Here is a 21,826-nt window from a genome sequence, read left to right as displayed (position 1 = left end):
TACATCCTTAACCTTAAACCAAAAGTTTATTGAGAACCAGAATCTTGCTGTTTTTCTTTTGATTGGTTAAATAGTGTGTGTGTGTGTGTGTGTGTGTGTGTGTGTGTGCGCGTGCGCAGACATAGTTGGGACCTTGTGTTTGACTTCTAGTCTTTCACATTTAAGAATCTACATTACATGGCTTATTGTAAATCTCAAAGCCAATCAAATTGTCAAATTAAGGTGGACCACAAATAAGTTAACGACATTTGCTTGACTTGTAGACTTATTCCAGGGTTCTGGGATCAGAGAAAGCCTTAATAATCTACCTTGTTGCATGAACTACAATTCTCTCTCTCTCTCTCTTTCTGTTACTGTATGTGTGATGCATGCATCTGTGTGCTCTGCATATTCATTTGAAGAACCAAGGAGGTGAGAGTGTTTTTCTCTATTCTTTTTTTTATTGCCTTCAGATAGGCTCTACCTTGTAAGTAGGAGCTCGCTATTTGAGCTAGACTCACTAGTCAGCGGGCTCCTGATAGCTGCCTGTCTTCATCCCCTAATGCCAGTTACAGAAATATGCAGCCATGCCTGGGATTTTTACATGGGTGCTGGTGTTTTGAACTCAGTACCTCATGCTTGCATAAGGAGCATTCTAACTATGTAAGCATCTCTCATCCCTGAGTCAGAATCTTCAGAGTCCTCCTTGACAGCCCACTTCTCTACTCTAATTTGATTCGTTGCCAATTTATGCCATACTTACCCTTTTACAGTCTTCAAATAAACTCGCACCTTTTTTTTTATTTTATTAACTTGAGTATTTCTTATATACATTTCAAGTGTTATTCCCTTTCCCGGTTTCCGGGCAAACATCCCCCTCCCCCTCCCCTTCCTTATGGGTGTTCCCCTCCCAACCCTCCCCCCATTGACGCCCTCCCCCCATAGTCTAGTTCACTGGGGGTTCAGTCTTAGCAGGACCCAGGGCTTCCCCTTCCACTGGTGCTCTTACTAGGATATTCATTGCTACCTATGGGGTCAGAGTCCAGGGTCAGTCCATGTATAGTCTTTAGGTAGTGGCTTAGTCCCTGGAAGCTCTGGTTGCTTGGCATTGTTGTACATATGGGGTCTCGAGCCCCTTCAAGCTCTTCCAGTTCTTTCTCTGACTCCTTCAATGGGGGTCCTATTCTCAGTTCAGTGGTTTGCTGCTGGCATTCGCCTCTGTATTTGCTGTATTCTGGCTGTGTCTCTCAGGAGCGATCTACATCCGGCTCCTGTCAGTCTGCACTTCTTTGCTTCATCCATCTTGTCTAATTGGGTGGCTGTATATGTATGGGCCACATGTGGGGCAGGCTCTGAATGGGTGTTCCTTCAGTCTCTGTTTTAATCTTTGCCTCTCCCTTCCCTGCCAAGGGTATTCTTTTTCCTCATTTAAAGAAGGAGTGAAGCATTCACATTTTGATCATCCGTCTTGAGTTTCGTTTGTTCTAGGGATCTAGGGTAATTCAAGCATTTGGGCTAAAAGCCACTTATCAATGAGTGCATACCATGTATGTCTTTCTGTGATTGGGTTAGCTCACTCAGGATGATATTTTCCAGTTCCAACCATTTGCCTACAAATTTCATAAACTCATTGTTTTTGATAGCTGAGTAATATTCCATTGTGTAGATGTACCACATTTTCTGTATCCATTCCTCTGTTGAAGGGCATCTGGGTTCTTTCCATTTTCTGGCTATTATAAATAAGGCTGCGATGAACATAGTGGAGCACGTGTCTCTTTTATATGTTGGGGCATCTTTTGGGTATATGCCCAAGAGAGGTATAGCTGGCTCCTCAGGCAGTTCAATGTCCAATTTTCTGAGGAACCTCCAGACTGATTTCCAGAATGGTTTTACCAGTCTGCAATCCCACCAACAATGGAGGAGTGTTCCTCTTTCTCCACATCCTCGCCAGCATCTGCTCTCACCTGAGTTTTTGATCTTAGCCATTCTCACTGGTGTGAGGTGAAATCTCAGGGTTGTTTTGATTTGCATTTCCCTTATGACTAAAGATGTTGAACATTTCTTTAGGTGTTTTTCAGCCATTCGGCATTCCTCAGCTGTGAATTCTTTGTTTAGCTCTGAACCCCATTTTTTAATAGGGTTATTTGATTCCCTGCGGTCTAACTTCTTGAGTTCTTTGTATATTTTGGATATAAGGCCTCTATCTGTTGTAGGATTGGTAAAGATCTTTTCCCAATCTGTTGGTTGCCGTTTTGTCCTAACCACCGTGTCCTTTGCCTTACAGAAGCTTTGCAGTTTTATGAGATCCCATTTGTCGATTCTTGATCTTAGAGCATAAGCCATTGGTGTTTTGTTCAGGAAATTTTTTCCAGTGCCCATGTGTTCCAGATGCTTCCCTAGTTTTTCTTCTATTAGTTTGAGTGTGTCTGGTTTGATGTGGAGGTCCTTGATCCACTTGGACTTAAGCTTTGAACAGGGTGATAAGGATGGATTGATCTGCATTCTTCTACATGTTGCCCTCCAGTTGAACCAGCACCATTTGCTGAAAATGCTATCTTTTTTCCATTGGATGGTTTTGGCTCCTTTGTCAAAAATCAAGTGACCATAGGTGTGTGGGTTCATTTCTGGGTCTTCAATTCTATTCCATTGGTCTATCTGTCTGTCTCTGTACCAATACCATGCAGTTTTTATCACTATTGCTCTGTAATACTGCTTGAGTTCAGGGATAGTGATTCCCCCTGAAGTCCTTTTATTGTTGAGGATAGCTTTAGCTATCCTGGGTTTTTTGTTATTCCAGATGAATTTGCAAATTGTTCTGTCTAACTCTTTGAAGAATTGGATTGGTATTTTGATGGGGAATTCATTGAATCTGTAGATCGCTTTTGGTAAAATGGCCATTTTTACTATATTAATCCTGCCAATCCATGAGCATGGGAGATCTTTCCATCTTCTGAGGTCTTCTTCAATTTCTTTCCTCAGTGTCTTGAAGTTCTTATTGTACAGATCTTTTACTTGCTTGGTTAAAGTCACACCGAGGTACTTTATATTATTTGGGTCTATTATGAAGGGTGTCGTTTCCCTAATTTCTTTCTCGGCTTGTTTCTCTTTTGTATAGAGGAAGGCAACTGATTTATTTGAGTTAATTTTATACCCAGCCACTTTGCTGAAGTTGTTTATCAGCTTTAGTAGTTCTCTGGTGGAACTTTTGGGATCACTTAAATATACTATCATGTCATCTGCAAATAGTGATATTTTGACCTCTTCTTTTCCGGTCTGTATCCCCTTGATCTCCTTTTGTTGTCTGATTGCTCTGGCTAGAACTTCAAGAACTATATTGAATAAGTAGGGAGAGAGTGGGCAGCCTTGTCTAGTCCCTGATTTTAGTGGGATTGCTTCAAGTTTCTCTCCATTTAGTTTAATGTTAGCAACTGGTTTGCTGTATATTGCTTTTACTATGTTTAGGTATGGGCCTTGAATTCCTATTCTTTCCAGGACTTTTATCATGAAGGGGTGTTGAATTTTGTCAAATGCTTTCTCAGCATCTAATGAAATGATCATGTGGTTCTGTTCTTTCAGTTTGTTTATATAATGGATCATGTTGATGGTTTTCCTTATATTAAACCATCCCTGCATGCCTGGGATGAAGCCTACTTGATCATGGTGGATGATTGTTTTGATGTGCTCTTGGATTCGGTTTGCCAGAATATTATTGAGTATTTTTGCGTCGATATTCATAAGGGAAATTGGTCTGAAGTTCTCTTTCTTTGTTGTGTCTTTGTGTGGTTTAGGTATAAGAGTAATTGTGGCTTCATAGAAGGAATTCGGTAGTGCTCCATCTGTTTCAATTTTGTGGAATAGTTTGGATAATATTGGTATGAGGTCTTCTATGAAGGTTTGATAGAATTCTGCACTAAACCCGTCTGGACCTGGGCTCTTTTTCGTTGGGAGACCTTTAATGACTGCTTCTATTTCCTTAGGAGTTATGGGGTTGTTTAACTGGTTTATCTGTTCCTGATTTAACTTCGATACCTGGTATCTGTCTAGGAAATTGTCCATTTCCTGAAGATTTTCAAGTTTTGTTGAATATAGGTTTTTATAGTAAGATCTGATGATTTTTTGAATTTCCTCTGAATCTGTTGTTATGTCTCTCTTTTCATTTCTGATTTTGTTAATTTGGACACACTCTCTGTGTCCTCTCGTTAGTCTGGCTAAGGGTTTATCTATCTTGTTGATTTTCTCAAAGAACCAACTTTTGGTTCTGTTGATTCTTTCTATGGTCCTTTTTGTTTCTACTTGTTTGATTTCAGCTCTGAGTTTGATTATTTCTTGCCTTCTACTCCTCCTGGGTGTATTTGCTTCTTTTTGTTCTAGAGCTTTTAGGTGTTCTGTCAAGCTGCTGACATATGCTCTTTCCTGTTTCTTTCTGCAGGCCCTCAGCGCTATGAGTTTTCCTCTTAGCACAGCTTTCATTGTGTCCCATAAGTTTGGGTATGTTGTACCTTCATTTTCATTAAATTCTAAAAAGTTTTTAATTTCTTTCTTTATTTCTTCCTTGACTAGGTTATCATTGAGTAGAGCATTGTTCAATTTCCACGTATATGTGGGCATTCTTCCCTTATTGTTATTGAAGACCAGTTTTAGGCCGTGGTGGTCCGATAGCACGCATGGGATTATTTCTATCTTTCTGTACCTGTTGAGGCCCGTTTTTTGACCAATTATATGGTCAATTTTGGAGAAAGTACCATGAGGAGCTGAGAAGAAGTTATATCCTTTTGCTTTAGGATAGAATGTTCTATAAATATCTGTTAAGTCCATTTGGCTCATGACTTCTCTTAGTCTGTCGACATCACTGTTTAATTTCTGTTTCCATGATCTGTCCATTGATGAGAGTGGGGTGTTGAAAACTCCCACTATTATTGTGTGAGGTGCAATGTGTGTTTTGAGCTTTAGTAAGGTTTCTTTTACGTATGTAGGTGCCCTTGTATTTGGGGCATAGATATTTAGGATTGAGATTCATCTTGGTGGATTTTTCCTTTGATGAATATGAAGTGTCCTTCCTTATCTTTTTTGATGACTTTTAGTTGGAAATTGATTTTATTTGATATTAGAATGGCTACTCCAGCTTGCTTCTTCTGACCATTTGCTTGGAAAGTTGTTTTCCAGCCTTTCACTCTGAGGTAGTGTCTGTCTTTGTCTCTGAGGTGTGTTTCCTATAGGCAGCAGAATGCAGGGTCCTCGTTGCGTATCCAGTTTGTTAATCTATGTCTTTTTATTGGGGAGTTGAGGCCATTGATATTGAGAGATATTAAGGAATAGTGATTATTGCTTCCCGTTATATTCATATTTGGATGTGAGGTTATGTTTGTGTGCCTTCATTCTCTTTGTTTTGTTGCCAAGACGATTAGTTTCTTGCTTCTTCTAGGGTATAGCTTGCCTCCTTATGTTGGGCTTTACCATTTATTATCCTTTGTAGTGCTGGATTTGTAGAAAGATATTGTGTAAATTTGGTTTTGTCATGGAATATCTTGGTTTCTCCATCAATTTTAATTGAGAGTTTTGCTGGATACAGTAACCTGGGCTGGCATTTGTGTTCTCTTAGGGTCTGTATGACATCAGTCCAGGATCTTCTGGCCTTCATAGTTTCTGGCGAGAAGTCTGGTGTGATTCTGATAGGTCTCCCTTTATATGTTACTTGACCTTTTTCCCTTACTGCTTTTAATATTCTTTCTTTATTTTGTGTGTTTGGTGTTTTGACAATTATGTGACGGGAGGTGTTTCTTTTCTGGTCCAATCTATTTGGAGTTCTGTAGGCTTCTTGTATGTCTATGGGTATCTCTTTTTTTAGGTTAGGGAAGTTTTCTTCTATGATTTTGTTGAAGATATTTACTGGTCCTTTGAGCTGGGAGTCTTCACTCTCTTCTATACCTATTATCCTTAGGTTTGATCTTCTCATTGAGTCCTGAATTTCCTGTATGTTTTGGACCAGTAGCTTTTTCTGCTTTACATTATCTTTGACAGTTGAGTCAATGATTTCTATGGAATCTTCTGCTCCCGAGATTCTCTCTTCCATCTCTTGTATTCTGTTGGTGAAGCTTGTATCTACAGCTCCTTGTCTCTTCTTTTGGTTTTCTATATCCAGGGTTGTTTCCATGTGTTCTTTCTTGATTTCTTCTATTTCCATTTTTAATTCCTTCAACTGTTTGATTGTGTTTTCCTGGAATTCTTTCAGGGATTTTTGTGTCTCCTCTCTATGGGTTTCTACTTGTTTATTTATGTTTTCCTGGAATTCTTTCAGGGATTTTTGTGTCTCCTCTCTATGGGCTTCTACTTGTTTATTTATGTTTTCCTGGAATTCTTTCAGGGATTTTTGCGATTCTTTCAGGCATTTTTGCGATTCCTCTCTGTAGGCTTCTACTTGTTCTCTAAGGGAGTTCTTCACATCTTTCTTGAAGTCCTCCAGCATCATGATCAAAAATGATTTTGAAACTAGATCTTGCTTTTCTGGTGTGTTTGGATATTCCCTGTTTGTTTTGATGGGAGAATTGGGCTCCGATGGTGCCATGTAGTCTTGGTTTCTGTTGCTTGGGTTCCTGTGCTTGCCTCTCGCCATCAGATTATCTCTAGTGTTACTTTGTTCTGCTATTTCTGACAGTGGCTAGACTGTCCTATAAGCCTGTGTGTCAGGAGTGCTGTAGACCTGTTTTCCTCTCTTTCAGTCAGTTATGGGGACAGAGTGTTCTGCTTTCCGGCGTGTAGTTTTTCCTCTCTACAGGTCTTCAGCTGTTCCTGTGGGCCTGTGTCTTGAGTTCACCAGGCAGCTTTCTTGCAGCAGAAAATTTGGTCTTACCTGTGGTCCCGGGGCTCAAGTTCGCTCGTGGGGTGCTGCCCACGGGCTCTCTGCAGCGGCAGCAACCAGGAAGACCTGTGCCGCCCCTTCCGGGAGCTTCATTGCCTAAACTCGCACCTTTTATTACCTCAGTCTCCCATTAACCTGTGATTACACCAAGCTGCCATTGTTACTTTGCCCATTATTCTCACCCCTGTACTGTGCTGGAGTAATCTCTTCAGAATGCATTGCCTTCACACTACCTTCAGATCCTTAGTAGCTAACTATAACGCATGCTCGAAGGATCTGCCGACTTGATGTCTCTCAAGCCCTATCTCTTGAACATCAAACACTTTCTCCCACTCTCCACTCCAGCCTCCTGGCTCCTTACAGCCCTGATTCTGGGTTCATTCCTTCATGCCACAGGCCGTTACATATCTAACATACAATGTTCTTCTCTTCCCTGCCTAGACTGTTACTTTCCTTTGTTTTGCCTAATTCATGTTTAATCCTTTAGACCTCTTCTTGGGCATTGATATTTTAGGGAAATGTCTCCCACCTTTAACTTGGTCTCCTTTGTAAGTTTTCCATTGCATATGCAATTATGTGTTTAATGGTTGTTTTCTTGGTTTTTGTTCCTGGAGAACAGAGCGCACATTGATTGGGCTCATTCTGTATTTCTGCTGCTTATTGTTTTGTTAGAAATATGGTCATTCTGGACACTTCTGCTGATAGGAAAGTTGATGAGTTTTTCTCTTTCTTTGCAGATATGCTGTTTCATTATTAATGACCATTGAGAGGAAACAGAGTAAAGGATATTTACATTTTTAATTTTCCCCAGGTCGGGTTGGAAGCACAGATAGCAGCAAGAATGGGTAATTTTTTTATTCAAAATACTATTTATAGCATTATAAAATATATGGTACATCAGTTAAATAGTTTACATATTAAAATAACCATCACTGTTTCTTATTTCTCAAATAATAAGAATGAATTCTCTTAAAAATGACTGACTAAAATAAATTCATTCTCTCTTTTTTATTTTAGAAAAACGATGCACAATGTTTTTAGAAAGAATGTCGCAATTAATCTTGGAAAATATAACAAGAGCTGAGTAAGTATTTTTTACAGTAATCAATAGTTTTGAAGTCATGGGTAATATTCCCCTTCCTGTAGAGTTATTTAGCCTTATATGGTTATTTTAATTTGTATCCGTCTCTATGGATAGAGACGTAATTATGTGCAACTATGTATTCAATAATGTAGATTAATGATGATGACGTAACAGCGCCACACCTGTTTGGGGGTCTATGCCATCCACTTGGATTTTGTTATAATTCTATTTTGTTGTTTTAGCTATTCCAGCTTATTCAATGATTTTGTTGAATCTGAGTTCTTTCTGATTGATGGTGACTCCTTGCTCCTCACATGTGTGTGTGAGATGTCACTTGAGCCAGGACAGAGTCTCCATTTCTTCTACCTGGTTGAACGCTACCTGCTGGATGTTACGAGCAAAGGAGGGCAATTTGCCATCGTTTTCTTCAAGGTAACACAGATCAGCTGGGTTTTTTTATTCTCTAAAGGCTAAAACCAAAATTCACTTAATTAATTAGAGACACAGTTTCTTGTTGCTGAAGCTGGCCTAGGACTCAACAAGCCTTTGCCTCTATTTCCCAAGTGAAAAGATTTCAGGGATGCACTACCACAGCTGGCTACAGCTAAAATTGGTTTTATAAAACTTTGTAAATATTTTCACCTCTGATTTCCAAGTAAAATGTATTCTTTAAAGTGCAAAAAAAATGATTTGGAGGTTAAAGCCAGGAGGATTTAAGTTTGAAGCCTGCCTGAAGCTCACACAATGAGCCCAATTTGAAAAAACCTTCTTAAGAGAAAAAAAAATCTGGAAATGCGGTTTAGTGGTAGAGGATTTGCCTAGTGCATGCAGGACTGTTGGTTCAATTTCCAGCACCAAAAAGAAACAAGACAAAGCAAAACAACAAAAACCAACCAAGAACAAAACAAATAAGTCAGGGAAGAAGAGAAAAAAACAAACAATGACCTAGCATTGCAGTGTTCAAGAATAAATGCAATTAGATGATTTTGTAATGTGTGATGAGCTTTTTGTAGTGTTTGTTGAACAGACCCAGAGTCACAAGAATGGCTGAATTGCTCAACAGTGGCCCCACCAACCTCAATTCTAGTCCTCCATCTGAGAACCATTCTGCCTTCCAAACTCAGCAAGCAATTTATTAGAGTACGTTGTTGGGTGTATTTGAGCCCACACAAACTAACTACCACTACTTTGGTATTGTATGCTCTGTCATAAGTACCATATGTGGTTTAATTAATACAATTTGGACAATTTCAAATACAGGTATATGTACCTGCTACCATATCTTTCTATTCCTATAGTTAGAACAGCTAACAGTGTACACAAAGGTTCGGCATGGTTTGTTCAGTTGGGAACTCACGTTAGTGTATATTTCTGAGCATTCCTGGCCAGCAGAATTTTGCACAAGGAGCAAGTGTTCTGCTCCATGTTTACGGTTAGTTGTACAAATTTTTGTCTGCGGAGAAAAACTCATGCTGTTTAAGAAATGTCGCTGCAGTCTGGAATTATTCTCTAGAGTAGCGCATTCTCCTTCCACTCCCAATTTCAGAAAATTTATAATTGCAAATTACTATTTTCATAGTTTTTCTGTACTTTGTCTTCTTGAAGTGTGGTAGGATGGGAGAATAATTATAACACAGGAAGGCAAAGTGTGATGCACTCTGAGTGCCATGTTGTTTTCAGGGCACCCAAGCTCTCAAGTCCAAAGTGTGATTTATAGAATACATTTGTGATACAGTCAAAGTCCAGGGTCAATTTGATGACTATAGAACAGGAACTCCCCCACCCCACCCCCACACATAACAAACGGCTGTATTGTATTTCCTTCAGTGACCTTAATACTATGGTCTTGTGAGTAAACTAGTAAAATACTAAATGATCCTTCTCAATTAACATACTTTACCTCCTCCGCCATAGGATGCTGAATATGCATACTTCAGTGTCCCAGAACTTCTTACACTGAGAACTTCTTTAATTCTGCATCTTCAGAAGAATACCACCATTGAAGTTTGGACTATGTTTTCTAACTGCTTGTCAGAAGAGTGGAGTATTTGCTTGAATCAGAGCTGCCCATATTTCTTGATAGTGGCTGACGAAGGCCTAGACCACCTGCAAACACATCTTTTAAACTTTGTAGTCATTCAGGCTTGGGCAGCAAAGGTCAATGTTGTGCTTTTCTCAGGGCAAACATCTGACATCCTTCGTCTTTATGCATACTTTATGCAAAGCTCGTACACAAACCAGATGTTTTTTAAGAAGGTAATGTATATCTAAAAGACTATGTTCTAGAATTTTGTTAGCATTTCTATATTTACTCAGGAAAGATGGTTAAGTGATTAAGAGTGCATATTAGTCTTGCACCCGTGTTGGATAGTTCACAGCTGGCTGTAGCTCCAGGTCTGGCCTCTGTGTGCACTGCGTTTACATGCACATACCTACAGACAGACAGACAGATGGACACACACACATACAACTAGAACTTAAATAAGTCTTGAAAAAATAACTCTCTTGATTCAGTGTTGATTCTACCTGCAATAAACTATTACAGATTTAATAGGAATATATACAGTTTAATAGCATTAACAATGAATTAATACTGACAACATATAGAAATTTGTCAAGTACTCCTTGTCATGGATTATTTACATTAACTGCCACCAAAATCCCTTAAGGCAAGCATAAGAGTCATCTACATTTGAAGATAATGAAGTAGACGCTTGAATAAGTAGCCTGTTCAAAATCAACACCAAATGAATAGTAGACTAGAATATAAATGTTATGAGAAGCAATGTCACCCTGTCCCGTATCTCCTAACATTGTGTGGTATGTGAAATACATGTTAATGAAGGTCAGAAAAACATGAAATTGGAGGTCAAGGTGTGTCTCTGTTGCTGAGATCAACTAGTGAGACGCTAGCTTATGTGGTTACCTTTAATGAGAACACTCTGGGGCAGCCTAAAGAAGGAAAGGCAGAAATGATTCATTTCTTTATAAATAACCAACATCAATAAATCATTTGCTTTTGAAACAATCAGAATTCAAACTCCACCATGGTATTATTTTTCTATATTGGTATATTTGAGAACTAATTTGTTGAAAATTTCAGAGTAAAGCATATGGGCAGACTTTTTAAATAAATCTGGTTTGCTCACTAGGTAAGGCGAATTCTGCATATGGCTATTATTCCATATCTTATCCAAGTAGCTTTAGAACCAGTTAACATGTGTCCCTCTATAAGAATTACATCAAATTCATCATCTCACATCCGCATACACGCAAATGATTTTCGTAACATGATGGGGTAGTTTATTTTGCTTTTGTTACGATTCCTATCATTAAAGTATTCCAAACTCTGACTGCTAACTGTGAGCGGTTAACAGTCTTGAGCTCTATTTTTATACCTACGGGAAGTATTAAATACAGAATTTACATTGTAGTTCTTTTTTATTTTCATAGACAGGGTCTCACTGTGTAGCTCAGGCTGGCTTGGAACTCTTGAAGATCCACTTTCCTCTCTGTCCCTGAGTGCTGGGATTAAAGGCATGTGTCACCATACCCAGCCTGAGTTTATAGTATTCTGTTGACAGCAGTTTCTGAATCTGTGCTCTGAGAAAACTTGCAAAAATTCTGCCTAGAATAAATTTTAATGGAGGGTTTTATTTATAAAATAATTTATGCCATAATTCATTAACATTCATTCACTTTAAAGAAGTTTTTTTTTAACATTAACCTGGACAAGTAACTTTTATTCACCTGTAATAATTGTCGTCATGTCTTGTAGGCTTTCTGCCTGTCTGCTATCCTGAGCCTAGTCCTAGAAGCTTCAAGCCCCATATGTTTTCAGCCCCTGAGACTTATTGTGGAATAAGATCACCCCTTCTTAGTTCTTTCTGAGCTCTGGCTGGCTGATTTGATTCAGCTTTTCTGGCACAAACTCCAAGCTGACTGACTCAATCTGGCTTCTCTCTGATTTTCCTGAATTGCTCTGAGTGGACTCAAACTAACTCTGAATTTGTTCTAATCTGGTTCCTTCTGATCGTCCGGCTCATTCTGTCTTTATCTGTGTCTAGCTTGTTCTCTCTCTGACACCTGTCTCTGTACAACTGCCCCAAACTGTCTCTCTCTCCTTCTGCACTGCCCTTCAAGTATCTTTCCATTCCTCTCCTCGTGAAAGTAGGGCATATCCTATTCTGTTAGAGATTTCTCTGATTTGTCACTTTGTCTGCCACTCAATTAGACATCACTTTCAAACGTGGGTGCATCCTCCTATGAACTAATTTTACCTTCATTGTTTAGGATTAAAACTGTGTACTAAGCGCATAGTTATGCTTCAGTAGAGGATTAAAGGTGTATGCTAAGGTTGAGCCACACCATGAATGGAGGACATGGAGAAAGGACAAAGGAGCTGAAGGAATTTGCATCCTCACAAGAACAACAATATCAACCAACCAGACTCCCCCAACCAGATTTCCCAGGGACTAAACCACCATCCCAAAAGAACATAGGGATGGACCCATGGTTCCATTCACATATGTAGCAGAGGATGGTCTTGTTGGGCATCAATGGGAGAAGAGACCCTTGGTCCTGTCGAGGCTCGATGCCCCAGTGTAGGGGAATGTCAGGGACTGGAGGTGGGAGGAAACACCCTCATAGAAGCAGGGAGAGGGAGGATGGGTTAGAGGGTTTCTGGAGGGCAAACCAGGAAAGGGGATAACATTCAAAATGTAAATAAAAAGATCCAATAAAAGAAAAAATTAATAAATAAAAAATAAAGTAATGGGAAAAAGAAAGTTTTTTTCAATAAACAATACAATCTTAGGGTTCATAGTGTGAACAAATACCCTGCCACATTAGCCAATTTGAGGCCTACTGAAATAGAATTTAAAATACAATGCCATTGAAACTGTTGGCCAAACCTCTTCCCAGTGCCACTGATATCTATGGAGAGAGTTTCTAGTCTCTTCTTAGGTGCTTGGTTGAAATTTATCCTAGTGAAGCAATGAATTGTTTCGGGTGGGAGGTTTGCAAATACATTACATTATGATGGCCAATTTTCTAAGTCACTGAGCTGTACATTTAAAGGAATATTAAAAGGTACATTTAAAGGTATATTATTTATACCTTTGTGAAATTGCTAAGATATGGTGCTATTTTAAAAGGAAAGATAAACAAGTATTGCCTGGAAATGTATGCAAACTGCTGACCATCCTCAATTACATTAGTGTAAACTTTGCATTGAGAACTGCATTGTAACAGGATTGTATCTTAAATTTCTGAGTTTTGTCATTGGGAAGTAATAATTTTATTTATGACAATTTTCATACTTTGTTTTGCAGAATGAAGAAACGATTATGAATGTTTACAAAGCCCTGATTGAACAGTTGGAAAAATACAGAGATAGGGCTTTAACACCTCTGTTCGGAGATTTAAAATTCAATGATATGGAAAAAGAGGTAATAGAACTTGAAAAAATACTTTTAAGTTGAACTATTTTTTTTAAAGTGTGTGTGTGTGTGTGTGTGTGTATGTGTGTGTGTGTGTGTATGTGTGTGTGTGTGTGTGTGTGTGTGTGTGTGTGCATGTGCCCATTCACAGGCACATGTGCTGTGTGTATGAAGGTCAGAATGTATAGTGTATAACTCCTACCATTTCACCTTGTTGGAGACCAGCATGCTTCCAGGGTTTTCTTTGGTCTAATGGATACAGTAATAGGCCTATTGTAACAGTGGAGAGTAGGAGAAATAGTAGCCACCTTTCTCCTGTTCCTGCTCAGTGTAGAAATGTCTCCCGGTTTAAGTGGGACTAAGATATAGATATGTCTAGACTCTGATTTAAGGAATATGACTCTGAGCTTCTCCCGTTGTTAATATCATGAACGTATTAGTGTAGATTCAGCACAGTCCTACAGTCCCACAATCCCTTAGCTTTCTTTTTGTCATGTTGCCTTAACACATGTTTTAATACTGCATTCCTAGTGTACATCCCTTCCCTGCCAAGGGTATTCTTTTTCCTCATTTAAAGAAGGAGTGAAGCATTCAGATATGTGTTACTTCTAAGCATGTGGATTACCCACACTGCTATGTGTTTTAAGAAAATGCCTGGAGAGTTTGGCTCAGTGATAAGAGAACTAACTCTTTTGCAGAAGATCCAGGGTCCGTGTCTAGTACCCACATAGCAACTCACAGCCTACTTGAACTTCAGTCCCAGGAAATCTGTTTCTGACTTCCATGGGCACCTAGAACACTCATGGTTCACATATATACATATGGACAAATATTCATAACCATAAAATAATGAAAAAAACAAAGTCTGGAATGCGTAACAATTTTTGTGAGTAACCCAGTGCCTTTGTTCACATGGGAATACAGGGTATCTTTAAATTCATCAAAAGAAGTGTAGCATAGAGATTCAAGAATGTGACGGTCTCGATATTCTGAATACCTTTCCTTATTGTTATGTCTGGGCCGTGTAGAGTGTCTTCACTTAGAGACAAGACTCATACTTTTAAACTATATCTTTTAAGTAACATCAGTGTATTTTACAGTAGTCAGGTTATGCTGATGTACACCCTTTTTGTTACTTTTCTATATTATGGCATGCACATTTTGTGACCTCATTACAATTCTTACCAGTGTTATTTTGTGGACATATGGTCATATTTCTTCAATGCCAAACATTTAAATGGTTTGAGGGTTTGCTTTTATAAATCATTCTGTTATGAACACCTTCATGCATATGTCTTTGGGCAGATTTTGGATTGTTCATTTAGTTAGTTCTTTAGAACTTAAATAAGAAATATTAGTATATTGAATGACAAATTAATGTATTGTCATATGCCCTTACCTAAACTTTTGCCTGCTTATAACCTCATTAGGAAAGCATATAAGTGTAGGTTGATGCGGTTATGCAGGTGAAGGCAGACAAGGTAAAATGAGGCCTGTCATTGGATGAGAAGGAAGGGAGGCGGGAACAGAGGTTTTAGAAGGGAGGGAGATACAGAGAGAGGTGGCGGGAGCAAGGAGGAGGTGCTGAGAGAACATGGCAGCAGATTCTCTGCGAATAGTTACAGGTTGTTATGACCATTTTTAAGGGATGGGTGTGTACAGGATTTTGTGCTGTCTAGATGGGCAAATTATATCTTATCAATTGGGTCAGAGGTTATTGTGTGGTGTGTTCTTTCATATGGAGACTTAATTGAGTTCAAGAGAGTGTGTGGTGGCGGGCCCACCATGGAATTGGGACGTGTATGCATGGCATAGTGGCAACCTGCCAAGGGAACTATGAGTGAGGACAGAGCAACTGGGCAGGGTGCTGCACTGAAACGTGGACTGCCTGGGTCAGAGGGAGCCCGGGAGAGGAAGTGAGGAACAGTAGGCACAGAAGAGGTAGTGATGTGCACCTTTTTTATTTATTACTGAAACATGAGGAGTGGCATACCTTAATTACTGAAACTGTTAATAAAGTATTAAAGGATGAAAAAGCACTTGATAACGTGAAAATAAAAAAAAACCTGCAGTTGTTATATTACTAAAGAATTTGATTTTTTTCCATGTTCTCATTATTTGTGTTTCATTAGAGAATAAGTATTTAAAGAGTCATGGATTTTCTGTTGATTTATGGGTATTTTTATGTGCATGCATTAACAGTTTTGTTAAAAAATTTAAAATATTTTATCACTCAAAATTTTCGATTGTAATTTATTTTATTTTTTTAGTGGAAATAGCTGCAGTTTCCACATCAACCCATTTCTTACTACACAATCCCTGATGAATATAGTTTTCTACATGCCATGACCTGTTACCATTGCCTACTGTGCCAGGTATCTGAAATTGTATCTTTGCTGAAGCAACTCTGGCCAGAAGGATCTGACATCCGACGTGTCTTTTGTGTCACCTCATGTTCTCTCTTCTTGGAAATGTACCACAGCTACTTAGAAAACAGAGAGAAGAGAGCATCCACAGAGACATCCGAAGTCACACAGGTGTGGTTGGTACACAGGGACACAGGTTGTTACACTGGGATACAGGTTGTCACATGGGGATACGCTATTGATTTCTACTGTTGCCTTTTATTACTTTTATCTACCATTTTCCCCATGTGGTACTGGCATTTTCTCTTGTTTATATAAACTTCAAAATAGGAAAATCCCTACAATTCCTATTATAAAGAATTATGCTATTCAATGATCTAGAGTGTTACATATAGGTCTTTCATGTAGGATCTGTATAGCCTAAGACACCCACAGGCAAGCAAAGGAGAAACTACCTATTACATGCTTTGGGCTTTTTCTGTGTACAGTACATGAAATGCTCAGAAAAGCTTTGCAAGATAGGCATTGTTATTTCTAGTCCACATTGTAAAGAACTGACTTTAGGCTTTTGAGAGTAGCAGTCCTCCAACTGAAGGTATTAAATAATAATAATGTAGACTGAATTCAGATTTATCTTGTGGAAAGTTCTCACTGACTTTAAAATATACTCTCACATTGTGGTATCTCGATGCCCTGCTAGCTGGGGAGAGACTGCTGTTCTTATGTGTCTTTATTGCAAAAAGGAACAAGAATCTGGTGGCCAGTTGAAATTTAGGTGTGAGTAAACATTTGCCTCTGCATGTGTGTGCTCATGGGCACATAGGTAAACACACAGGTGCACACACCATGCTATGTGTAATCCGAGTACTACGGAATCTCAGCTGAAGAATCCTATTAACCTTCTTGATTTCAGAAATGGACAAGGACACATTTTTAATATTTTGCTTTGCAGTATCTCCTTAAATATAATTTTTAATGAAACCTTTCTACACGATTAGACACCCTATTTTAAATCATCCCAAAATCACTATAGTAAGTCAAACTTTTCTCGTTGGAACTTCTAGCCATTAGACCCTCTCTGTCATCCTAGACATGTCCCAATGAGGTCTTCTTACTCCCCAGAATGAGCCAAAAACATTTGGCAATAGCAACAATATCCTTTTCCCACGAGGCTAAATATGTCTACTTATTTCTCCTTGTTGTCATTCTGCAGTTACACTTTTTAGCTTCATCACAAGCCTGCTGACCTCATGTTGGTAGTTCATACTATTGCCTTAGAATATAATATGTGGATAGATGAGGGTACTTATCATGTAGTCCCAACCACTCAATGTCCTGTGATTCTTTTCCTTTATCATCTGGTTTATTAGCTTAAAAACGGTGTCCCTGAAATACTGAATCATGCCACACACGTACTGCTACAAAGCCAGAAGCTTCTTTTCTCCTTTATCTCAAGCATGTTTAAATGCAGCCTAGTTTCTGGACACATGCTGACTCAATTAGAGAATGTGTGGCTGTGGAACTCTCCCAGAGACTTCCCAAGAGAGCTTGATTACAGAGTTTGTACTTCTGAAGATTGAGTGTGAAGTCTCCCAGCCTGCATTTCTCAGCTCCCCATCTTTATTTCCTTCAGAAACCAGATAATTGCTTAACCCTGAAGGACGTGGAAGACTTTTGTAAGCTACATTGCCTCAGTGTGGCTTTTCAGCTCCATTTACCTCTCTCCCAGAGAGCTCGCTCAAGATTCATCACTTCGAATTGGATTCAGGACCTCCAGACTGTCTTAAAAATGGTAAATCTAATCTTCATTCACTCATACTTCTGTTTTTACTATGTGATACATAAAAAGTACAATAACCTTTGAGACAGATTTATACAATAGTGTTAAATGTTGAGATCTTCAAAGGTCAGCTCACTTAAATCAGTCACGTGAACTACTTTTAATAACTATATTATGTAGCAATCGCCAGCATCATGACATGTATCCATGGGGGGAATTAGGGGACTACTTGGCAACATAACTTCTGATGGTGTTAGAGACTAGGAGAGGAACTCTACCCTTGAGTCTCTGAGTATGTTTCTTCTACAGCATTCTGAGAAGTGACTTAGGCATAATGAAGGCAGCTTGGCTGCATGGTGAGTGTCCCCTTGCAAAATGCTCCTGCCCAAATCTGGCATAGGAGACGTGGGGAAAATTCATGAAGTGTATTGATTTGAGTGTGAGTAAAGAAGTGATTAAGTTACATTACATTTACTTAATATTGCTTGCATTACATTTACTGTCTTAGCATAATTTGACTGGGGTTGAAAACTGAAGGTCAGGTATAGGGTACAAGAGTGATGGTTCAGTTGGTAAAGCACTTGCTTCAAAAGCCCAAGAGCCCAAACTCCTTTATTGGGATCCCTGTGCTCAGTTTGATGGTTGGCTGCAAGCATCCTCATCTGTATAAGTAAGGCTCAGGCAGAGCCTCTCAGGAGACATCCATATCAGGCTCCTGTCAACAAGTGCTTCGTGGTGTCAGCAATTGTGACTGGGTTTGGTGGCTGCATATGGGATGGATTCCCAGGTGGGGCAGTCTCTAGATGGCCTTTCCTTCAGTCCTGTTCCACTCTTTGTACCTGTATTTCCTCCCATGAGTATTTTGTTCCCTTTTCTAAGAAAGACTGAAGCATCCACATTTTGGTCTTCCTTTTTGAGCTTCATATGGTCTGTGAATTATTTGTTGGGTTTTCTGAGCTTTGGGGCTAATATTCACTTATCAGTGGGGACATACCATGTGTGTTCTTTTGTGACTGGGTTACCTCACTCAGGATGATATTTTCTAGTTCCATCCATTTGCCTAAGAATTTCATGTAGTCCTTATTTTTAATAGCTGAGTAGTACTCCATTGTATAAATGTACCACATTTTCTGTAACCATTCCTCTGTTGAAGGGCATCTGGGTTCTTTCCAGCTTCTGGCTATTATAAATAAGGCTGCTATGAACATAGTGGGACATATGTCCTTGTTATATGTTGGAGTATCTTTTGGGTATATGCCCAGGAATGGTATAGCTGGGTCCTCAGGTAGTACTATGTCCAATTTTCTGACTGACTTCCAGAGTGGTTGTACCAGTTTGCAATTCCACCAACAATGGAGAAGTGTTCATTTTTCTCCACATCCTCACCAGCATGTGTTGTCTCCTGAGTTTTTGATCTTAGCCATTCTGACTGGTGTGAAGTGGAATCTCAAGGTTGCTTTGATTTGCATTTCCCTGATGACTAAGATGTTGAACATTTCTTTAGGTGTTTCTCAGCCATTTGGTATTCCTCAGTTGAGAATTCTTTGTTTAGCTCTGTACCCCAATTTTTAATAGGATTATTTGGTTCTCTAAAATCTAACTTTTGAATTCTTTATATATGTTATATATTAGACCTCTATCAGATGTAGGATTGGAAAAGATCGTTTCCCAATCTGTTGGTTGCTGTGTTGTCCTATTAACAGTGTCTTTTGCCTTACAGAAGGCAATTTTATGAGGTCCCATTTGTCAATTCTTGATCTTAGAGCATAAGCCATTGGTGTTCTGTTCAGGAAAATTTCCCCCTATGTGTTCAAGGCTCTTGTCCACTTTCTCTTCTATTAGTTTCAGTGTATCTGGTTTTATGTGGAGGTCCTTGATCTACTTGGACTTGAGCTTTGTACAAGGAGATAAGAATGGGTCAATTTGCATTCTTCTACATGCTGATTTCCAGTTGAATCAGCACCATTTGTTGAAAATGTTGCTTTTTTATACTGGATGGTTATAGCATCTGTGTCAAAGATCAAGTGACCATAGGTTTGTGGGTTAATTTCTGGGTCTTCAATTCTATTCTATTGATCTACCTACCTGTCTCTGTACCAATACCATGCAGTTTTTATCCTGATTGCTCTGTAATACAGTTTGAGGTCAGGGATGGCGATTTCCCCCAGAAGTTCTTTAATTGTAAAAAATATTTTTCGCTAACCTGACTTTTTTGTTATTGCAAATGAACTTGCAAATTGTTCTTTCTAACTCCATGAAGAATTGAGTTGGAATTTTGATGCGGATTGCATTGAATCTGTAGATTGCTTTTGGCAAGATGGCCATTTTTACTGTATTAATCTTGCCAATCCATGAGCATGGGAGGTCTTTCCATCTTCTGAGATCTTCTTCATTTTCTTTCTTTAGAGACTTGAAGTTCTTGTCATACAGATCCTCTTGCTTGGTTAGAGTCACACGAAGTTATTTTATATTATGTGTGTGTATTGCGAAAGCTATCATTTCAGGTCATTTCTTTCTCAGTCTGTTTATCCTTCAGGTAGAGAAAGGCTACTGATTTGAGTTAATTTCATATCCTGCTACTTTGCTGGAGTTGTTCACTAGTTCTCTGGTGAAATTTTTGGGTTCACTTAAGTATACTATCATATCATCTGCAAATAGTGGTATTTTGACTTCTTTCTTTTTAATTTGTATTCCTTTGACTACTTTTTGTTGTCTAATTGCTCTGACTAGGACTTCAAGTACCATATTGAGTAGGAAGAGAGTGGGCGGCTTTCTCTAGTCCTTTAATTTAGTGGAATTGCTTCAGATTTATCTCCATTTAGTTTGATATTGGCTACTGGTTTGCTGTATATTGCTTTTAGTATGTTTAAGTATGGACTTCGAATTCCTGATCTTTCCAAGACTTATCATGAAGGGGTGTTGAATTTTTCAAATCCTTTCTCAGCCTCTAATGAGATGATAATATGTTTTTTCTTTGAGTTTGTTTATATAGTGGATTATGTGGATTTCCATATACTGAACCATTCTGCATTCTTGGGATAAAGCCTACTTGACCATGTTGCATGATCATTTTGATGTGTTCTTGGATTCGAGAATTTTATTGAGGTTTTTTTTTTTTCATGAGGGAATTTGGTCTGAAATTCTCTTTCTTTGTAAGGTCTTTGGTTGGTTAGGTATAATCATATTTGTAGCTTCAAAGATCAGATTGGGTAGTGTTCCTTTTATTTCTATCTTTTGGAAAAGTTTGAAGAATATTGGTATTATTAGGTCTTCTTTGAAGGTCTGCACTAAACCCATCTGGTTCTGGGCTTTTTTTGGTTGGGAGACTTTTTAATGACTGCTTCTATTTCTTTGGGATTATGGGGCTGTTTAGATGGTTTGGCTGATCCTGATTTAACTTTGGTACCTTGTATCTGTCTAGAAAATTGTCCATTTCTTCCAGATTTTCCATTTTTGTTGAGTATAGACTTTTGTAGTGGGAATGGATAATTTTTTGCATTTCCTCAGATTCTGTTGTTATGTCTCCCTTTTCATTTCTGATTTTATTAATTTGGATACAGTCTCTGTGCCCTCTGGTTAGTCTGGCTAAGGGTTTATCTATCTTGTTGATTTTCTCAATGAACCACCTACTGGTTCTGTTGATTCTTTGTATAGTTCTTTTTGTTTCTACTTGGTTGATTTCAGCCCTGAGTTTTATTATTTCCTGCCTTCTATTCCTCTTTCATGTATTTGCTTCTTTTTGTTCTAAAGCTTTCAGGTGTGCTGTCAAGCTGCTAGTGTATGCTTCCTCCAGTTTCTTTTTGGAGGCACTCATAGCTATGATTTTTTTCCTCTTGGCACTGCTTTCATTGTTTCCCATAAGTTTGGGTATGTTGTGCCTTCATTTTCTTTAAATTCTAAAAAGTATTTAACTTCTTTCTTTATTTCTTCCTTGTTCAACTCATCATTGAGTGAAATGTTGTTCAGCTTCCAAGCGTATATGGGCTTTCTGTTGCTTTTGTTGTTATTGAAGACCAGCATTAGTCCATTGTGCTCTGATAGGATGCATGGGATTATTTCAGTCTTCTTGTATTTGTTGAGGCCTGTTTTGTGACTGATTATATATATGGTCAATTTTTGAGAAGGTACCATGAGGTGTTGAGCAGAAGGTATATTCTTTTGTTTTAGGATCAAATGGTGTGTAGATGCAACATTTTTTTATTGGGACCATTTGCTTAGAAACTTTTTTTCAAGTCTTTTACTCTGAGGTAGTATTTGTCTTTGTCACTGAGAGGCATTTCATGTATGCAGCAAAATGCTGGGTCCTATTACACATCCAGC

General features: G+C 38.7%; 1 pseudogene across 1 annotated transcript in view; it reads left to right on the top strand.

The window, feature by feature from the left end:
• The window catches only part of Ddx60l1 (DEXD/H-box helicase 60 like 1), a 109,981-nt pseudogene that overhangs the window by 10,507 nt on the left and 77,648 nt on the right, over positions 1 to 21,826 (top strand). The window contains exons 3-9 of the transcript XR_010058378.1: positions 7,573 to 7,680; positions 7,853 to 7,919; positions 8,162 to 8,351; positions 9,834 to 10,175; positions 13,253 to 13,369; positions 15,736 to 15,897; positions 17,360 to 17,518. The product of XR_010058378.1 is annotated as a DEXD/H-box helicase 60 like 1 (transcript). The remainder of the gene's footprint in view (positions 1 to 7,572; positions 7,681 to 7,852; positions 7,920 to 8,161; positions 8,352 to 9,833; positions 10,176 to 13,252; positions 13,370 to 15,735; positions 15,898 to 17,359; positions 17,519 to 21,826) is intronic.

This window comes from Rattus norvegicus, chromosome 16, assembly GCF_036323735.1.
Source record: "Rattus norvegicus strain BN/NHsdMcwi chromosome 16, GRCr8, whole genome shotgun sequence".
Classification (NCBI taxonomy): domain Eukaryota; kingdom Metazoa; phylum Chordata; class Mammalia; order Rodentia; family Muridae; genus Rattus; species Rattus norvegicus.
Note: the sequence above shows the minus strand (reverse complement) of the source record. Positions and strands in the feature narration are given on the sequence as shown.